We start from the raw sequence: 20,430 nt of genomic DNA on the forward strand, positions 1-20,430 counted from the left end.
GATGGGTATAACAAAAACTTTCATATAGAGTGCATTGAATACTATGAGAAGTTTGATACTTGATGATTGTTTTGAGATATGAAGATGGTGATATTAAAGTTGTGCTAGTTGAGTAATTGTGAATTTGAGAAATACTTGTGTTAGAGTTTGCAAGTCCCGTAGCATGCACGTATGGTAACCGTTGTGTAACAAATTTGAAACATGAGGTGTTCTTTGATTGTCATCCTTTGTGTGGAGGTCGGGATCGCGCGATGGTTAACTCCTACCAACCCTTCCCCTAGGAGCATGCATGCAGTGCTTGGTTTTGATGACTCATGGATTTTTGCAATAAGTATGTGAGTTCTTTATGACTAATGTTGAGTCCATGGATTATACGCACTCTCACCCTTCCATCATTGCTAGCCTCTTCGGTACCGTGCATTGCCCTTTCTCACCTTGAGAGTTGGTGCAAACTTCTCGGTGCATCCAAACCCCGTGATATGATACGCTCTATCACACATAAACCTCCTTATATCTTCCTCAAAACAGTCACCATACCTACCTATTATGGCATTTCCATAGCCATTCCGAGATATATTGCCATGCAACTTTCCACCGTTTCATTTATTATGACACGCTTCATCATTGTCATATTGCCTTGCATGATCATGTAGTTGACATTGTATTTGTGGCAAAGCCACCATGCATAACTTATCATACATGTCACTCTTGATTCATTGCCCTTCTCGGTACACCGCCGGAGGCATTCATATAGAGTCATATTTTGTTCTAGTATCGAGTTGTAATCATTGAGTTGTAAATAAATAGAAGTGTGATGATCATCATTAATAGAGCATTGTCCCAAAAAAAGAGAAAGGCCAAAAAAATAGAGAGGCCCAAAAAAAAGAAAAGAAATAAAAAGGGACAATGCTACTATCTTTTTTTCCACACTTGTGGTTCAAAGTAGCACCATGATCTTTATGATAGAGAGTCTCTTGTTTTGTCACTTTCATATACTAGTGGGAATTTTTCATTATAGAACTTGGCTTGTATATTCCAACAATGGGCTTCCTCAAATGCCCTAGGTCTTCGTGAGCAAGCAAGCTGGATGCACACCCACTTAGTTTCTTTTGTTGAGCTTTCATACATTTATAGCTCTAGTGCATCCGTTGCATGGCAATCCCTACTCCTTGCATTGACATCAATTGACAGGCATCTCCCTAGCCCGTTGATTAGCCGCGTCAATGTGAGACTTTCTCCTTTTTTGTCTTCTCACACAACCCCCATCATCTAATTCTATTCCACCCATAGTGCTATGTCCATGGCTCACGCTCATATATTGCGTGAAAGTTGAAAAGGTTTGAAAATTCAAAAGTATGAAACAATTGCTTGGCTGAAACTAGGGTTGTGCATGATTTGAATATTTTGTGTGACGAAGATGGAACATAGCCAAACTATATGATTTTGTAGGGATGAACTTTCTTTGGCCATGTTATTTTGAGAAGACATAATTGCTTAGTTAGTATGCTTGAAGTATTATTATTTTTATGTCAATATTAAACTTTTATCTTGAATCTTTCGGATCTGAATATTCATGCCACAATAAAGAAAATTACATTGAAAAATATGCTCGGTAGCATTCCACATCAAAAATTCTATTTTTATCATTTACCTACTCAAGGACGAGCAGGAATTAAGCTTGGGGATGCTTGATACGTCTCCAACATATCTATAATTTTTTATTGTTCCATGCTATTATATTATCTGTTTTGGACGTTTAATGGGCTTTATTATGAACTTTTATATTATTTTTGCGACTAACCTACTAACCAAAGGCCCAGTGCAAATTGTTGTTTTTTTTCCTATTTCAGGTTTCGCTGAAAAGGAATATCAAACGGAATGAAACCTTCGGGAGGTTGATTTTTGGAACAAACGCAACACAGTAGACTTGGAGTGGACGTCAAGAAACCCTATTTCCACCGCGCAACCTTCTGTACCCGTAAATCCCATCTTGGGGCCTTTTCCGGTGCTCCGCCGGAGGGGGAATCGATCACGGAGGGCATCTACATCAACACCATAGCCTCTTCGATGATGTGTGAGTAGTTTACCACAGACCTTCAGGTCCATAGTTATTAGCTATATATATGGCTTCTTCTCTCTCTTTGGATCTCAATACAAACTTCTCCTCGATTCTCTTGGAGATCTATTTGATGTAATTCTTTTTGCGATGTGTTTGTAGAGATCTGATGAATTGTGGGTTTATGATCAAGATTATCTTTGAACAATATTTGAATCTCCTCTGAATTCTTTTATGTATGATTTTTTATCTTTGCAAGTCTCTTCGAATTATCAGTTTGGTTTGGCCTACTAGATTGATATTTCTTGCAATGGGAGAAGTGCTTAGCTTTGGGTTCAATCTTGCGGTGTCCTTTCCCAGTGACAGTAGGGGCAGCAAGGCACGTATTGTATTGTTGCCATTGAGGATAGAAATATGGGGTTTATATCATATTGCTTGAGTTTATCCCTCTACTTCATGTCATCTTGCCTAATGCGTTACTCTGTTCTTATGAACTTAATACTCTAGATGCATGCTGGATAGCGGTCGATGTGTGAAGTAATAGTAGTAGATGCATAATCATTTCGGTCTACTTTTCGCGGACGTGATGCCTATATACATGATCATGCCTAGATATTCTCATAACTATGCACTTTTCTATCAATTGCTCAACGGTAATTTGTTCACCCACCGTAATACTTATGCTATCTTGAGAGAAGCCACTAGTGAAACCTATGGCCCCCGGGTCTATTTTCCATCATATTATTTTCCCGTCAACTAGCTATTTCTGTCATTGTTTATTTTGCAATCTTTACTTTTCAATCTATACAACAAAAATACCAAAAATATTTATCTTATTATCTCTATCAGATCTCACTTTTGCAAGTGGCCGTGAAGGGATGGACAACCCCTTTATCGCGTTAGTTGCAAGGTTCTTATTTGTTTGTGCAGGTATGAGGGATTTGCGTGTAACCTCCTACTGGATTGATACCTTGGTTCTCAAAAACTGAGCGAAATACTTACGCTACTTTGCTGCATCACCCTTTCCTCTTTAAGGGAAAACCAACGCATGCTCAAGAGGCAGCAGCTAGCAAAGGAATAACTTCTAGCAACAGAACAGCGACGACGGTGATGGACTCCACTCCGCAGGGACTCTGGGTGGAACGCTTATCCTAGCTCGCAAACTCGGGATCCTCGGCAAGCAAGCAAACATGGCATGACCTGCAAACTAGCATGACATGCTAGGTGAGTACTTTGAATGTACTTGCAAGCTCACAGCAACCAAAGCAATCAAGACAAACAACAACATGACATTTATGGGTTAAAGCAATGATGAACATGATACCACTAGAACATTATGAGCATGGTACAAACATATGAACATGATGGTACCAGCATGCAGTATGTTTAAACTATCATGATTCAACTTACTTTGTTTGGTGGTTACCTCGTAACCACCACATGTATCCACTTACCCTCGTGGCCATCACACGTTCACCTTAGGATCAAATCAAGCTTCGTATTAACAATACCGTAGTAATCATCAAATGACCACAACGAGCTTGATCTTTACCCATGATTATCACATAACACCACAAATATCAACCACTTCGTTATCAACGATACCCTTGTGATCCTCTCCTGATCTCATAAAAGATCAACCAACCACTTCCTTATCGAACCGGGGGTTATTTATTAGTTAGGTTATTTTTACTATTGACCCATAGTGTGACCTACTACGAACTGGGCCCATATCCGTGGGCGCGGCTATCGATAGATTATACACTCTACAGAGGTTAGTACATTGTACCCACACTACGGAACCCAAGGCCTCGTGCTCCCATTTGGGGGGACCAACGGTGTTCCGACAAAACCAATCTATTGCATGACACCCTCCCGGCCACGCTGACAAACTCCCCTTTGGGCTAAGTCATGGGTGGCCCCGGATGCCACTCTGGACATCAAACGGCCACCATAATGGCAAAACAAAAATGGTCCCAAACGGGGACATGTGCACATTACAAAACTCGGGCTCACAAGGCTTATGGCCGCCTGCCTGATCAGGGTAGCGCGCGCACATAACCTTCCCTAGTTGGAGGCACCGGCGAGAGGCATGACAATAGACCACATTAAGGCCTTCCCATACAGGCAAATGTGGCTGCATTGGTTAGCTCGATTCGATGGCACTATGACTCAGCCAACAGATGTTCAAGTTCAATTAATGTCCGGTTAACCTTGAAAATCAAAGAGCTGAGTCATAATAAAATAACATGATAAAATAACAACGCATATGAGCATGATATAAACATGGATGGGAAGTATATCCATTTAACATATGAAGCGTTAGCATCAGCAATAATAAAGCACTTATTCTACTAGATGTAGATGAATATGGCATAGGGATGATCATGTATGTCACGGGTACTTTCATAACAGACGATAATCGTGCATCAGATGAACATCACTATCACCAGCATGTCATAATTGCAAGAATGACGTATGAGAATCATACTAGTAAGTAGTCACATAACTAACAGGGTGCATGAGCACAAAGCACGGAGATGAACATGAATCCACAAGCATAACCGAAACAGTAATAACAGTAGTAAATGAGCAAACAATTATTAAATATTTAAGTGGAAAACCATGGCTACTACAATGCTATCATGCAAGTGGCTATCGTGGCTTGCCTGGAGTTGACGGGTTCTCTGGGAAGAAGTGCGGGAAGCTCGCGAGAAGATTCGCCGGACACGTTTCTCTCTCGAAGGGGGCTAAATAAGGGCAAGGGCAAAATGGTCAATTTCAGTATGTGACAACATAGTGAAAATGGTACCAACAGAACGGGCTCGACGAGACAAAGACGTGGGCTTTGGAATCACCGGATTCAGAGTTACGGTCGCGGAGATACGGACGTTAGAAGAACAAGGACTAATCTGTAAAAGATTCTTCGCAAACAGGCCCTTGGCTGGAAAAATAGTAAACGCCTTCGGGCGAAATACCCTTTCTGCATAGAAAAATGCATTTTGAGCCGAAGTTGAATCAAATTACGTTTTTTGAAGACGGAAACGTATTCTTGCGAGTACGCTTCCACTAATCCAGCTAGACCGGGCCGGGTCACTTACACGTGGGGTAGGGGGACGAGCGGGCCCCCTGGCTTCAGTCGTCGTCTTCCTCGTTCTGTCCCCGGCAGAAGCAGAGGAGAGCAGGGGAGGGCGCGCGGCTCGCGACGGCCACCTTCGGTCGAGCGGGAGGCACCAGCGGACTCGGGGAAAGATGTCGCACCCGTCCAGACAAAAAAGCGCGCGGAGAAGGTCTCCAGCCACGGTGGATAGCGAAGGCAGAGAGCTCGGGCAGCGGCGGTCGATCTTGGGGGCGGAGGCCACTCGTACTCCGACGATGAAACGAGAAGGCCAGGAGGGTCACTAGAGCTCGGGGAAGATGCTGGTGAGGTCAGGAGGGAGCGAGGGGGCCTCGAGCAGCCGGTTTCTAAGCAGAGCCCGACGGCGGCCATGCCGGATGGAGGGTGGGCAGGGAGCTCCGGTGGGCTTGGGAGCCAGTGGAGTTGGCGGTGAGCTGCGGCAGAGGTTGGGGTGTCCTTATGTAGGCACGGGGAGGGCTCAGGAAGTCTCGGGAGCTCGCAGGGAACCCAACAATGGTGGTTGCAGAGGCTGCAAGTCACGGATGCGGCTGCCAGCGCAAGAGGACAGAGAGAGAGGAAGGGGACAAGGTGGTGGAATGACCGCACGGTCACGGGGAAGCTCCAAGACACGAAGAGCATTCGAGAGGAGCAGGAACGGACGAAAATAGAGGACAACTTTTTGCCATAGCGCGCGTTTGTGCATGCCAGGCACATAGTCACCGCGTGAATAGGAGCACGCGGTGCGCTTTGGCAAGCCAAACCATATCAGGGAGATAAGGTGAGCAGCAGTGAGGGCCAAGGAGGAATTGAACAAGCATAGTAGCCCAAGATGTGACCACAACTGGCTATAATCCATAGGAACAAAAAGGTGTTTGGAGTGCAGTGGAGAAGATTGGTACAGAGAATTAGGATGATATTTTGCTGAGGGTGATCATTTGGATGAATATAAGTAGAACTTGCTGTACAATGTACCCCACTAGACAGAGAAGCAAACTAAGAAGTAGCACTTACATGGATAATTGGATTGAGCTTAATTTTTGAGGAGATGAGTTTGAAGGAAATATGCCCAAGAGGCAATAATAAAGTTATTATTTATTTCCTCATATCATGATAAATGTTTATTATTCATGTTTGAATTGTATTAACCGGAAACATAATACATGTGTGAATACATAGACAAACATAGTGTCACTAGTATGCCTCTACTTGACTAGCTCGTTAATCGAAGATGGTTGAGTTTCCTAGCCATGGACATGAGTTGTTATTTGATTAACGGGATCACATCATTAGGAGAATGATGTGATTGACTTGACCCATTCCGTTAGCTTAGCACTTGATCGTTTAGTATGTTGGTATTGCTTTCTTCATGACTTATACATGTTCCTATAACTATGAGATTATGCAACTCCCGTTTACTAGAGGAACACTTTGTGTGCTACCAAACGTCACAACATAACTCGGTGATTATAAAGGTGCTCTATAGGTGTCTCCGAAGGTACTTGTTGAGTCGGCGTATTTGGAGATTAGGATTTGTCACTCCGATTGTCGGAGAGGTATCTCTGGGCCCTCTCGGTAATGCACATCACTATAAGCCTTGCAAGCATTGTAACTAATGATTTAGTTGCGAGATGATGTATTACGGAATGAGTAAAGAGACTTGCCGGTAACGAGATTGAACTATGTATTGAGATACCGATGATCAAATCTCGGGCAAAGAACATACCGATGACAAAGGGAACAACGTATGTTGTTATGCGGTTTGACCGATAAAGATCTTCGTAGAATATGTGGGAGCCAATATGAGCATCCAGGTTCCACTATTGGTTATTGACCGGAGACGTGTCTCGGTCATGTCTACATAGTTCTCGAACCCGTAGGGTCCGCACGCTTAAAGTTTGATGACGATCGGTATTATGAGTTTTTGTTTTTTGATGTACCGAAGGTAGTTCGGAGTCCCGGATATGATCACGAACATGACGAGGAGTCTCGAAATGGTCGAGACATAAAGATCGATATATTGGATGACTATATTCGGACACCGGAAGTGTTCTGACTGGTTTCGGAAAAAACCGGAGTGCTGGGGGGTTACCGGAACCCCCCGGGGAGTTAATTGGGCCTCATGGGCCTTAGTGGGAGAAGAGGAGGGGCAGCCAGGGCAGCGCGCACCCCCTCCCCCTCTAGTCCGAATTGGACAAGGAGGGGGGCGGCGCCCCCCTTTTTCCTTCTCCTCCTCTCTCCCTTCCTTCCCTCTCCTACTCCAACAAGGAAAAGGAGGAGTCCTACTCCCGGTGGGAGTAGCACTCCCCCCTTGGTGCGCCCTCCTCTTGGCCGGCCGCCTCCGACCTTGCTTCTTTATATACGGGGGGAGGGGGGCACCTCTAGACACACAAATTGATCTGTTGATCTATTCCAGCCGTGTGCGGTGCCCCCCTCCACCATATTCCACCTCGGTCATATCGTAGTGGTGCTTAGGCGAAGCCCGGCGTCGGTAGCAACATCATCACCGTCATCACGCCGTCGTGCTGATGGAACACTCCCGTGAAGCTCTGCTGGATCGGAGTTCGCAGGACGTCATCGAGTAGAACGTGTGCTAAACTCGGAGGTGCCGTACGTCCGGTACTTGGATCGGTCGGATTGTGAAGACGTACGACTACATCAACCGCGTTGTGCTAACGCTTCTGCTTTCGGTCTACCATGATCCTGCGTGTGCGTAGGAATTTTTTTGAAATTACTACGTTCCCCAATAGTGGTATCAGAGCCTGGTTTTATGCGTAGATGTTATATGCACGGGTAGAACACAAGGGAGTTATGGGCGATACAAGTCATACTGCTTACCAGCATGTCATACTTTGGTTCGGTGGTATTGTTGGATGAAGCGGCCCAAACCGACATTACGCGTACGCTTACGCGGGACTGGTTCTACCAGCGTGCTTTGCACACAGGTGGTTGGCGGGTGTCAGTTTCTCCAACTTTAGTTGAACCGAGTGTGTCTACGCCCGGTCGTTGAGAAGGTTAAAACAACACTAACTTGACGATCTATCGTTGTGGTTTTGATGCGTAGGTAAGAACGGTTCTTGCTCAGCCCGTAGCAGCAACGTAAAACTTGCAACAACAAAGTAGAGGACGTCTAACTTGTTTTTGCAGGGCATGTTGTGATGTGATATGGTCAAGGCATGATGCAATATTTTATTGTATGAGATGATCATGTTTTGTAACCGAGTTATCGGCAACTGGCAGGAGCCATATGGTTGTCGCTTTATTGTATGCAATGCAATCGCCCTGTAATTGCTTTACTTTATCACTAAGGGGTAGTGATAGTCGTAGAAGCAATAGTTGGCGAGACGACAATGATGCTACGATGGAGATCAAGGTGTCGCGCCGGTGACGATGGTGATCATGACGGTGCTTCGGAGATGGAGATCACAAGCACAAGATGATGATGGCCATATCATATCACTTATATTGATTGCATGTGATGTTTATCTTTTATGCATCTTATTTTGCTTTGATTGACGGTAGCATTATAAGATGATCTCTCACTAAATTTCAAGATAAAAGTGTTCTCCCTGAGTATGCACCGTTGCCAAAGTTTGTCGTGTCAAGACACCACGTGATGATCGGGTGTGATAAGCTCTACGTTCATCTACAATGGGTGCAAGCTAGTTTTGCACACGCAGAATACTCGGGTTAAACTTGACGAGCCTAGCATATGCAGATATGGCCTAGGAACAGTGAGACCGAAAGGTGGAGCGTGAATCATATAGTAGATATGATCAACATAGTGATGTTCACCATTGAAAACTACTCCATCTCACGTGATGATCGGACATGGTTTAGTTGATTTGGATCACGTGATCACTTAGATGATTAGAGGGATGTCTATCTAAGTGGGAGTTCTTAAGTAATATGATTAATTGAACTTAAATTTATCATGAACTTAGTACCTGATAGTATTTTGCTTGTCTATGTTGATTATAGATAGATGCCCGTGTTGTTGTTCCGTTGAATTTTAATGCGTTCCTTGAGAAAGCAAAGTTGAAAGATGATGGTAGCAATTACACGGACTGGGTCCGTAACTTGAGGATTATCCTCATTGCTGCACAGAAGAATTAAGTCCTGGAAGCACCGCTGGGTGCCAGGCCTGCTGCAGATGCAACTGACGATGTTAAGAACGTCTGGCAGAGCAAAGCTGATGACTACTCGATAGTTCAGTGTGCCATGCTTTACGTCTTAGAACCAGGACTTCAACGACGTTTTGAACATCATGGAGCATATGAGATGTTCCAGGAGTTGAAGTTAATATTTCAAGCAAATGCCCGGATTGAGAGATATGAAGTCTCCAATAAGTTCTACAGTTGCAAGATGGAGGAGAATAGTTCTGTCAGTGAACATATACTTAAAATGTCTGGGTATAACAATCACTTGATTCATCTGGGATTTAATCTTCCGGATGATAGTGTCATTGACAGAATTCTTCAATCACTGCCACCAAGCTACAAGAGCTTCGTGATGAACTATAATACGCAAGGGATGGATAAGACAATTCCCGAGCTCTTCACAATGCTAAAGGCCGCGAAGGTAGAAATCAAGAAGGAGCATCAAGTGTTGATGGTCAACAAGACCACCAGTTTCAAGAAAAAGGGCAAAGGGAAGAAGAAGGCGAACTTCAAGAAGAACGGAAATAAGTTGCTGCTCAAGAGAAGAAACCCAAGTCTGGACCTAAGCCTGAGACTGAGTGCTTCTACTACAAGCAGACTGGTCACTAGAAGCGGAACTGCCCCAAGTATTTGGCGGATAAGAAGGATGGCAAGGTGAACAAAGGTATATGTGATATACATGTTATTGATGTGTACCTTACTAGAGCTCGCAGTAGCACCTGGGTATTTGATACTGCTTCTGTTGCTAATATTTGCAACTCGAAACAGGGACTACGGATTAAGCGAAGACTTTGGAAATGGTTCCAAAGTCGATGTGATCGCCGTCGGCACGCTACCTCTACATCAACCTTCGGGATTAGTTTTAGACCTAAATAATTGTTATTTGGTGCCAGCGTTGAGCATGAACATTATATCTGGATCTTGTTTGATGCGAGACGGTTATTCATTTAAATCTGAGAATAATGGTTGTTCTATTTATATGAGTAATATCTTTTATGGTCATGCACCCTTGAAGAGTGGTCTATTTTTGTTGAATCTCGATAGTAGTGATACACATATTCATAATGTTGAAGCCAAAAGATGCAGAGTTGCTAATGATAGTGCAACTTATTTGTGGCACTGCCGTTTGGGCCATATTGGTGTAAAGCGCATGAAGAAACTCCATACTGATGGACTTTTGGAATCACTTGATTATGAATCACTTGGTACTTGCGAACCATGCCTTATGGGTAAGATGACTAAAACGCCGTTCTCCGGAACAATGGAGCGAGCAACAGATTTGTTGGAAATCATACATACTGATGTATGTGGTCCGATGAATATTGAGGCTCGCGGCGGGTATCGTTATTTTCTCACCTTCACAGATGATTTGAGTAGATATGGGTATATCTACTTAATGAAACATAAGTCTGAAACATTTGAAAAGTTCAGAGAATTTTAGAGTGAAGTGGAAAATCATCGTAACAAGAAAATAAAGTTTCTACGATCTGATCGTGGAGGAGAATATTTGAGTTATGAGTTTGGTCTACATTTGAAACAATGCGGAATAGTTTCGCAACTCACGCCACCCGGAACACCACAACGTAATGGTGTGTCCGAATGTCGTAATAATACTTTACTAGATATGGTGCGATCTATGATGTCTCTTACTGATTTACCGCTATCGTTTTGGGGTTATGCTTTAGAGTCGGCTGCATTCATGTTAAATAGGGCACCATCGAAATCTGTTGAGACGACGCCTTATGAACTGTGGTTTGGCAAGAAACCAAAGTTGTCATTTCTTAAAGTTTGGGGCTGTGATGCTTATGTGAAAAAGCTTCAACCTGATAAGCTCAAACCCAAATCGGAGAAATGTGTCTTCATAGGATACCCAAAGGAAACTGTTGGGTACACCTTCTATCACAGTTCCGAAGGCAAGACATTCGTTGCTAAGAATGGATCCTTTCTAGAGAAGGAGTTTCTCTCGAAATAAGTGAGTGGGAGGAATGTAGAACTTGATGAGGTAACTGTACGTGCTCCCTGATTGGAAAGTAGTTCATCACAGAAACCGGTTCCTGTGACACCTACACCAATTAGTGAAGAAGCTAATGATATTGATCATGAAACTTCAGATCAAGTTACTACTGAACCTCATAGGTCAACCAGAGTAAGATCCGCACCAGAGTGGTACGGTAATCCTATTATGGAGGTCATGTTACTTGACCAAGGCAAACCTACGAACTATGAAGAAGCGATGGTGAGCCCAGATTCCGTAAAATGGCTTGAGGCCATGAAATCTGAGATGGGACCCATGTATGAGAACAAAGTGTGGACTTTGGTTGACTTGCCCGATGATCGGCAAGCCATTGAGAATAAATGGATCTTCAAGAAGAAGACTGACGCTGACGGTAATGCTACTGTTTACAAAGCTCGACTTGTTGCAAAAGGTTTTCGACAAGTTCAAGGAGTTGACTACGATGAGAATTTCTCACCCGTAGCGATGCTTAAGTCTGTCCGAATCATGTTAGCAATTTCCGCATTTTATGATTATGAAATTTGGCAATGGATGTCAAAACTGCATTCCTGAATGGATTTCTGGAAGAAGAGTTGTATATGATGCAACCGGAAGGTTTTGTCGATCCAAAGGGAACTAGCAAAATGTGCAAGCTCCGGCGATCCATTTATGGACTGGTGCAAGCCTCTCGGAGTTGGAATAAACGTTTTGATAGTGTGATCAAAGCATATGGTTTTATACAGACTTTTGGAGAAGCCTGTATTTACAAGAAAGTGAGTGGGAGCTCTGTAGCATTTCTAATATTATATGTGGATGACATATTACTGATTGGAAATGATATAGAATTTCTGGATAGCATAAAAGGATACTTGAATAAGAGTTTTTCAATGAAAGACCTCGGTGAAGCTGCTTACATATTGGGCATCAAGATCTATAGAGATAGATCAAGACGCTTGATAGGACTTTCACAAAGCACATACCTTGACAAAGTTTTGAAAAAGTTCAAAATGGATCAAGCAAAGAAAGGGTTCTTGCCTGTGTTACAAGGTGTGAAGTTGAGTCAGACTCAATGCCCGACCACTGCAGAAGATAGAGAGAAAATGAAAGATGTTTCCTATGCTTCAGCCATAGGCTCTATCATGTATGCAATGCTGTGTACTAGACCTGATGTGTGCCTTCCTATTAGCTTAGCAGGGAGGTACCAAAGTAATCCAGGAGTGGATCACTGGATAGCGGTCAAGAACATCCTGAAATACCTGAAAAGGACTAAGGATATGTTTCTCGTTTATGGAGGTGACAAAGAGCTAGTCGTAAATGGTTACGTCGATGCAAGCTTTGACACTGATCCGGACGATTCTAAATCGCAAACCGGATACGTGTTTACATTGAACGGTGGAGCTGTCAGTTGGTGCAGTTCTAAACAAAGCGTCGTAGCGGGATCTACGTGTGAAGCGGAGTACATAGCTGCTTCGGAAGCAGCAAATGAAGGAGTCTGGATGAAGGAGTTCATATCCGATCTAGGTGTCATACCTAGTGCATCGGGTCCAATGAAAATCTTTTGTGACAATACTGGTGCAATTGCCTTGGCAAAGGAATCCAGATTTCACAAGAGGACCAAGCACATCAAGAGACGCTTCAATTCCATCCGGGACCAAGTCCAGGTGGGAGACATAGAGATTTGCAAGATACATACGGATCTGAATGTTGCAGACCCGTTGACTAAGCCTCTTCCACGAGCAAAACATGATCAGCACCAAAACTCCATGGGTGTTAGAATCATTACTGTGTAATCTAGATTATTGACTCTAGTACAAGTGGGAGACTGAAGGAAATATGCCCTAGAGGCAATAATAAAGTTATTATTTATTTCCTCATATCATGATAAATGTTTATTATTCATGCTAGAATTGTATTAACCGGAAACACAATACATGTGTGAGTACATAGACAAACATAGTGTCACTAGTATGCCTCTACTTGACTAACTCGTTAATCGAAGATGGTTGAGTTTCCTAGCCATGGACATGAGTTGTCATTTGATTAACGGGATCACATCATTAGGAGAATGATGTGATTGACTTGACCCATTCCGTTAGCTTAGCACTTCATCGTTTAGTATGTTGCTATTGCTTTCTTCATGACTTATACATGTTCCTATGACTATGAGATTATGCAACTCCCGTTTACCAGAGGAACACTTTGTGTGCTACCAAACGTCACAACATAACTGGGTGATTATAAAGGTGCTCTACAGGTGTCTCTGAAGGTACTTGTTGAGTTGGTGTATTTCGAGATTAGGATTTGTCACTCCGATTGTCGGAGAGGTATCTCTGGGCCCTCTCGGTAATGCATAGCACTATAAGCCTTGCAAGCATTGTAACTAATGAGTTAGTTGCGAGATGATGTATTATGGAACGAGTAAAGAGACTTGCCGGTAACGATATTGAACTAGGTATTGAGATACCGACGATCAAATCTCGGGCAAGTAACATACCGATGACAAAGGGAACAACGTATGTTGTTATGCGGTTTGACCGATAAAGATCTTCATAGAATATGTGGGAGCCAATATGAGCATCCAGGTTCCGCTATTGGTTATTGACCGGAGACGTGTCTCGGTCATCTCTAAATAGTTCTCGAACCCGTAGGGTCCGCACGCTTAAAGTTTGGTGACGATCGGTATTATGAGTTTTTGTGTTTTGATGTACCAAAGGTAGTTCAGAGTCCCGGATGTAAAGATTGATATATTGGACGACTATATTCGGACATCGGAAGTGTTCCGAGTGGTTTCGGAGAAAACCGGAGTGCCGGGGGGTTACCGGAACCCCCGGGGGAGTTAATTGGGCCTCATAGGCCTTAGTGGGAGAACAAAAGGGGCGGCCAGGGCAGCCGCGCGCCCCCTCCCCTTCTAGTCCGAATTGGACAAGGAGGGGGGCGGCGCCCCCCTTTTTCCTTCTCCTCTTCTCTCCCTTCTTTCCCTCTCCTACTCCAACAAGGAAAAGGAGGAGTCCTGCTCCCGGTGGGAGGAGGACTCCCCCCTTGGCGCGCCCTCCTCCTGGCCGGCCGCCTCCCCCTTGCTCCTTTATATACGTGGGCAGGGGGCACCTCTAGATACACAAGTTGATCTATTGATCTATTCCAGCCGTGTGCGGTGCCCCCTCCACCATATTCCACCTCGGTCATATCGTACCGGTGCTTAGGAGAAGCCCTACGTCGATAGGAACATCATCACCGTCATCACGCCGTCGTGCTGACGGAACTCTCCCGTGAAGCTCTGCTGGATCAGAGTTTGCGGGACGTCATCGAGCTGAACGTGTGCTGAACTCGGAGGTGCCGTACGTTCGGTACTTGGATCGGTCGGATCGTGAAGACGTACGACTACATCAACCGCGTTGTGCTAATGCTTCCGCTTTCGGTCTACGAGGGTACGTGGACAACACTCTCCCCTCTCGTTGCTATGCATCACCATGATCCTGCGTGTGCGTAGGAATTTTTTTGAAATTACTACGTTCCCCAACAGAGTTGTATAAGCATATGAAGCCACTATAAAAGTTCCATACCATTTGGAAATACTAAAATGGTACTTGCTTCACAATCCTTCCATCTCGTCAGAATCTTAGAAAAATTGTAGAGGAAAATTGGCTAGATAAAACGAGCCCAAATTTTGTGGAGAGGGTTTGTATGAGTAGGATCATGTCCTGGTAAATTTTCAGCAATAATGAAGTAATATAAAATATAGTTTCTTCACAAACTGGAAATTTGACCAGAAGCAAAGATTTGATGTTGAGATCACATGGATGGATGAAGTGAGCTCAAATTTTTAGGAGAGCTATGATTTGAGCGTATTGAGATCATGACAAAATTCAACTCATTTGAATATGCCTAGCCTGTACCTCCTTCACAAAGTTCCTTTTTGGATAGAAACTTTGGAAAATTGCTGAGAAATATTTACTAGGCAAATTGAGTTGAATTTTGGCATGATGCCATGATATGGATAGGAAAAAGTGTCCAAAACGTTTTGGAGCAAACAAGCAAATATAAATAGCACTTCCTTCTCAAAGTGCCATTTAGGGAACAATAGGAAAATGAATATTTGTGAATTATTTTTTACCATGGTAAGGAAGGATTTTGACATATCTCTGAAATATATGTCCCAAAGGATTCATGAGAATTTTGTGGGATTTTTAGGAATGACAAAAAGGTAGGTTACTTCACAACCTAGGGCAAAAAGGATTATTCCTTTAATAAAAAAGGTATATTCCCAATAAAAGAATATTGGGATTGGGATAAGATGAAAAAATGACATGATCTTGGGATGGATTTGAGGATGACAAGCCACTTGGGAGCCTTGGAAGATATGATCTTCCCAAGTTTCCTAACCACATAGCCATAGAAAAAGGAAATGAAAGCAAAATCCACAGAAAATCGAAAGGAAAGGCCGAAATCCAGGGTGTTACACCATCTAGCTACTAGCTATGGACCCGTAGGTCGGTGGTAAACTACTCACACATCATCGGAAGGGCAACAAGGTTGGTGTAGAGGCCCTCCGTCATCGAATCCCCCTTAGGCGGAGTGCCGGAAAAGGCCCCAAGATGGGATCTCACGAGAAAAGAAGCTTGCGGCAGCGGAAAAGTATTTTTTGTGTGCCCTCTAGTATACGGGGAAAATTTGGGTATTTACAGAGCTGGAATTAGGGTTAGGGGTGCCATGATGGGCCCACAAGCTTGGGGGCGCGCCCCCTTGGGGCACGCCCTGTGAGCTTGTGGCCCACCTGTGGCTCTTCTGGCCTCCTCCCGAAGCTTCCTAGGTGTCTTCTTGTCCAAGAAAAATCGTCAACAGTTTTGTTCCGTTTGGACTCTGTTTGGTATTGATTTTCTGTAAATGACAAAAACAAGGAAAAAACAACAACTGGCACTGGGCACTAGGTTAATAGGTTAGTCCCAAAAATGATATAAAATAGCATATTAATGCATATAAAACATCCAAGATGGATAATATAATAGCATGGAACAATCAAAATTATAGATATGTTGGAGACGTATCAGCCCTCGTGGGTCTCGTCAAAATTATAGATATGTTGGAGACGTATCAGACGTATCACCATAAATTTTATTTCTCCACAAAGAAGACACCACGGTAATTCTACTGAAAACACCGTTAGTCCGGGTTAGTTCTAATCAAATCATACCAAAACCATATAAAATTATTGTGAACATGGAATGAATACTTCATTAATTATAGATACGTTGGTGATGTATCAGCATCCCCAAGCTTAATTCTTGCTCGTCCTTGAGTAGGTAAATGATAAAAGAAATAATTTATGAAGTGTGAATGCTAGCATAGTGCATAAATTTGATCAATGATGGTTCCAAAGACTTTTTCTAGCATCATTATATATCATAAAAAATAGCTCGTCTCATAAAACTTCTCATGATCAAGTAACAAGCTATTCACATGTTAAAGTATAGACCATAAACTTTCTTGAAAACTAACAAATTTTGTTCTCATTCATCAAACATTACAATTAATCTTATTTTCAGGAAGGGTCTATGTAAGAGCTTTGATTTAGCAAATTCCACATACTCACCTATCATATAGGCTTCCATGATTGCTAACCCTCAAAGCATATTTTTAGAACAAATAGGATCCATCAAACACAGAGAAAGATAGCGTCTTAATTTTTCGCCTCCCAACTTATTTATCATATAGATAATTGTCATCAATAATAGTTCATGAGCAAATATATTTGAATGGCGATATATGCTTGGATCTTTCCCCAACACATGATAATTGCCAACTAGAGAATAACTGAGATTGAAATGAGACAAAATACTATTGAATCTTGCATAAAAGTAAAAGTAAAATATAGTCCCTTCGCAGGGGAAGCAAAGGTTGTCATGCGCTTTCTATTTTTGGACGTGCAAGCCCTTAATACAAAGGAACATCACCTTATATTTCCCTTTGTGATAGAAACCTTTATTACGCAGTCCGTCCCTTTTATTTCTTTACCATCACAAGTTCATACAATGCTTATTTTCCCTTACAATAAAAGATCATACATATTTTGGAGCAATTTTTATTGCTTTTTGCACCGATGAAAACTTACTTGAAGGATCTTATTCAATCCATATGTAGATATGGTGGACACTTATGGCAAGAAACTGGGTTTAAGGGTTTTTGGATGCACAAGTAGTATGTCTACTTAGTACGAATTTTTGGCTCGCAAAAGATCCTAAGCAAGCACCACATGTTGGAGGATCCATAACAGTATAACTTCTATACAAATATACCCAAACATAACTCATTACGTTATCTTCCTTGTCCAACTTCAACTAATTTGCTCAAGTTTGAAAATAATTAATGGGGCCCACAATCATAGAAGATGTCCAAGATAGTATATTTATATGTGAAATCTCTCATCCCTCAATATTGTTTCATGAATTATTCAAGTGGCCAATGTTGTGTTTGCTAACTTTCAATAAATCTTACCACCTATACTTGTTATATGTGAAGTCATTACTCCCCATGGGATAAGCATATGAAACATATATAATTTCAGATTTATGATATTTAATTCATTCAACCATTTACTCATAGGATATAAGTGAAGCATGAGAGTAAATGACAAACTACTCCAAAAAGATGTAAGTGAAGATCAATGAGTAGTCAAATATTAAGTAGCTATGTGAAGACTCTCTCTCATAGATAAAATTTTAGATCTTAAGTATTTTATTCAAACAACAAGCAAAACAAAATAAAATGCCATTCCAAGGATAGCACATATCATGTGAAGAAGCAAAAACATAGGCTCAACCAAAACTGACCGATCATTGTTGAAGAAGAAAGGTGGGATGCCAACCGGGGCATCCCCAAGATTAGATGCTTGAGACTTCTTGAAATATTAGCTAGGTATGCCTTGGGCATCCCCAAGCTTGAGCTCTTGTGTCTCCTTAATTCCTCTCATATCACGGTTTCCCTAATTGTTAAAAACTTCATCCACACAAAACTCAGCAAGAACTCGTGAGATAAGTTAGTAAAATGCCTCTACATATTTAATACTCCTATCCTCAAATAGAATCATTAAACAGGTAAACATATGCAAACAATGCAATCATAACAGCAATATGTCTAAACAGAACAGTCTGTAAAGGGTTAAGGAAGATCCATACTTATTTAACTCAAGAATATTCTATAAATTTACCACACTGTAGAAATTTATCATAGCTCAATATGTCAAAATTTGAACATTTTATCATATTCTGACTTTTGTGGAGAATTTACGCAATAGCATGCAACTTTCTGTTTTGAAACAACAACTCATATACTTGCAAAATAAGCATGGTGAAGGCTACCCTTGACATTTTTATTGAAAGAAAAGATACAAAACCTTATTCTAAATGACAGCAAGCAAATTCTAACAAAAGAAAATGATGCTTCAAGCAGAACACATATCATGTGACGAATAAAAATATAGCTCCAAGTGAGGTTACCGATAATATTGAACTAAAGAGGCGATGCCTTCCGGGGCATCCCCAAGCTTAGTTGCTTGGGTCTTCCTCGAATATTACCTTGGGGTTCCTTGGGCATCCCCAAGCTTAGGGTCTTGCCACTCCTTATTCTCCTCATATCGATATCTCACCCAAAACATGAAAACTTCAATCACACAAAACTTAACGGAACTTCGTGAGATAGGTTAGTGTAATAAAACAAACCATTCACTTTGGTACTGTAAAAGACAAGATTCATAATTGCTCCCACATAATTCCTACTGTACTCCATCATTTCCACAATTTATATCCCTTAATATAAGCTATGGAAACACTAAAACAAGCAAACTATGCATTGAAAACAGAATCTGTCAAAAATAGAACAGTCTGTAATAATCTAAAAATGTCCATACTTCTATTAATCCAAAAATTCTGAAAAATAAGGACAACATAGGGAATGTTTATACAAATAATGTGTAAAAAATTCAGAGAAAAATCACGTTTTTGTGAATTTACAAAACTCCAGAACTGAGCGCAACAGTTTTTGTTTTTTCACAGAATCAAGTCAACTATCATCCACACTAACCCAAAGGCATTACTTGGCACTTTATTGAAACAAAAGCTATAAAACATGATTACTACAGTAGCTTAATCATGTGAACAAACAAAAGTAGTAGGTATAAATATTGGGTTGTCTCCCAACAAGCGCTTTTCTTTAATGCCTTTTTAGCTAGGCATGATGATTTCAATGATGCTCACATAAAAGTAAAGAATTGAAACATAGCGGGGGCATCATGAAGAATATGACTAGCACAGTTAAGCCTAACCCACTTCCTATGAATATGGATTTTGTGAGCAAACAGTTTATGGGAGCAAGAATCAACTAGCATAGGAAGGCCAAACAAGCATAACTTCAAGATTTTCAACATATAGAGAGGAAACTTGATATTATTGAGATATGTAAAAGCATATGTTCCTCTCTCATAATAATTTTCAGTAGCATCATTAATGAATTCAAAAATATAACCATCACATAAAGCATTGTTTTCATGATCCATAAGCATAGAATTTTATTACTCTCCACATAAGCGAAAATATTCTCATGAATAGTGGTGGGAGCAAGCTCAACAGAATAACTATCATGAGACACTTGATTGACATAATCAAATTGATACCTCTTAAAAAATAGTGGATTCATCATTAAATAAAGTTATGACCTCTCCAAATGCACTTTAATAATTATTACAATAAGATTCAACGCCCTCCAAAATAGTGGAATCATTATTACCGAGAGTTGACACTCTTCCAAACCCACTTTCATCAATATAATTATCATAGATAGGAGGCATGCTATCATCGTAATATTTTTTTTCATCAAAACTTGGGGGACTAAAAATATCATATTCATCAAACATAGCATCCCCAAGCTTGTAGCTTTGCATATCATTAGCATCATGGATATTCAAATAACTCATACTAGCAACATTGCAATCATTCTCATCATTCAAAGATTTAGTGCCAAACATTGACTTCTTCCTCTAACACTTTGGCACAATTTTCCAATCCATTGTTTTCAAGAAAGACATTATAAAGATGAATTATATGTGGCAACCTCAATT

The sequence above is a fragment of the Triticum aestivum genome, chromosome 2D (genome assembly GCF_018294505.1).
Source record: "Triticum aestivum cultivar Chinese Spring chromosome 2D, IWGSC CS RefSeq v2.1, whole genome shotgun sequence".
NCBI classification, from domain to species: Eukaryota; Viridiplantae; Streptophyta; class Magnoliopsida; order Poales; family Poaceae; genus Triticum; species Triticum aestivum.